Here is a 2,673-nt window from a genome sequence, read left to right as displayed (position 1 = left end):
TCTAGTTAAGCCTTTTGTAAGTGGATCCGACACATTATCACTTGACTTTACATAGTCAATCATGATAATTCCTCTAGAGAGTAGTTGCCTAACGGTTTTATGTCTTCGTCGTATATGATGAAATTTACCATTATACATAACGCTTCTAGCCCTTCCAATTGCTGCTTGGCTGTCGCAATGTATGCATATTGGTGCCAACGGTTTGAGCCAAAATGGAATGTCTTCCAAGAAGTTCCGGAGCCATTCAGCTTCTTCACCGAATTTATCTAAGCTATGAACTCAGCCTCCATTGTAGAGCGGGCAATACAAGTTTGTTTGGACGACTTCCAAGATACCGCTCCTCCACCAATAATGAATACATATCCACTTGTAGACTTCGAATCAGTTGAACTAGTGATCCAATTTGCATCACAATATCCTTTAATCACTACAGGATATTTACTGTAGTGCAAATCAAAGTTTTGGGTATGTTCTAAATATCCCAAAACTCATTTCATTGTCATTCAATGAGATTGACCTGGATTGCTCGTGTATCGACTCAGTTTACTTATAGCACAAGCTATATCTGGCCATGTACAATTCATGATGTACATTAAGCATCCCAACACACAAGCATAATCCAATTGTGATATGCTTTGGCATTTGTTCTTTGCTAATGCAAGATTCACGTCAATTGGAGTCTTTGCAGTTTTAAACCCTAAGTGCTTGAATTTTTCAAGTACTGTCTTAATATAATGAGATTGTGACAATGCTAGAACTTGAGGAGTCTTTTGGATCTTAATCCACAGAATTAAATCCACAACTCCCAAGTCTTTCCAAACTTGCTAGTTAGCATACACTTAGTCGCATTTATGTTGGCAATGTCATTACTCATTATCAGCATATCATCCACATATAGGCAAACAATGACTATGTGATTTGGAATATTTTTAATGTACACACATTTATCACATTTATTTATCTTAAAACCATTTGACAACATTGTTTGGCCAAATTTTGCATGCCATTGTTTGGGTGCTTGTCTTAGTCCGTAGAGGGACTTAACAAGTGTACATACCTTTTTTTCTTTACTTGGAACCACAAACCCTTCAGGTTGTTCCATGTAGATTTCTTCCTCCGATTCTCCATTTAAGAAGGTTGTTTTTACGTCCATTTGATGAATTTCAAGACCATAGACTGCAGCTATAGCTACTAGCATTCATATGGATGTAATTCTCGTCACTGGAGAATATGTATCAAAGTAGTCAAGACCTTCTCGTTGTCTATACCCTTTGACAACAAGTCTTGCCTTAAATTTATCAATAGTGCCATCATCTTTCATTTTTCTTTTAAAAATCCATTTACAACCCAAAGGTTTATTTCCAGGAGGAAGGTCAACCATTTCCCATGTATGGTTGTTCAATATGGATTGTATTTCACTATTGACTACCTCTTTCCAGAACAATGATTCCGAAGAAGACATAGCTTCTTTAAATGTTCGAGGCTCATTTTCCAATAAGAAAGTCACAAAATCTAGTCCAAACAAAGTAGACGTTCTTTGACGTTTACTACGTCTTGGATCCTCCTGATTAAATGTACTTTCTTTTGTTTCTTCGCTAGATCGTTTAGATCCTTCACCAATCGATTCGTATTCCTTTTTATATGGATATATATTTTCAAAGAACTCTGCATTATCTGATTCTATAACCGTATTATTATGAATGTCGGGATTTTCTGATTTATGAACCAGAAATCGATATGCTTTACTATTAGTCGCATATCCTATGAAAACACAATCAACTGTTTTCGGTCCTATTTATAGCCTTTTGGGTTTAAGAACTTGCACTTTTGCCAAATACCCCCACACTTTCAAATAATTCAAGTTGGGCTTCCTTCCTTTCCATTTTCATGTGGAATGGATTGTGTTTTGCTATGGGGTACTCGATTTAGTATTCGGTTAGCCGTAAGAATGACTTCCCCCCACAAGTTCGGCGGCAAACCAGAACTTATCAACAATGTGTTCATCATCTCCTTTAATGAACGATTCTTTCTTTCCGCAATCCCATTGGATTGGGGCGTGTAAGGGACTGTTGTTTGATGAATAATTCAATATTCTAGATATATCTCTTCAAAAGGAGATTCATATTCACCACCCCTATCACTTCTTATCATTTTGACTTTCTTGTTAAGTTGTGTTTCAACTTCATTTTTATATTGCATGAATGCGTCTATTGCTTCATCTTTACTATTAAGTAAGTAAACATAGCAATATCGAGTACTGTCGTTAATAAAAGTTATGAAATACTTCTTTCCACCGCGAGATGGTATTGACTTCTTGTCACAAATATCTGTGTGAATTAAGTCTAAAGGATTTGAATTTCTTTCAACCGACTTATAAGGATGTTTAACATACTTAGATTCCACACATATTTGACATTTTGATTTTTCGCATTCAAATTTAGGCAATATTTCCAAGTTAATCATTTTCTGCAAGGTTTTATAATTGACATGACCCAAATGTACATGTCATAAATCATTTGACTCAAGTAAGTAAGAAAAAGCTGAAGCTTTATTATTATTTTCGACAATTATTACATTTAGATTGAAAAGGCCCTCAGTAAGGTAACATTTTCCTACAAACATTTCATTCTTACTTATCACTACCTTGTTAGATACAAAAACGCACTTGAAATC

Source organism: Nicotiana sylvestris, chromosome 7, assembly GCF_000393655.2.
Source record: "Nicotiana sylvestris chromosome 7, ASM39365v2, whole genome shotgun sequence".
Taxonomy (NCBI): Eukaryota; Viridiplantae; Streptophyta; class Magnoliopsida; order Solanales; family Solanaceae; genus Nicotiana; species Nicotiana sylvestris.
Note: the sequence above shows the minus strand (reverse complement) of the source record.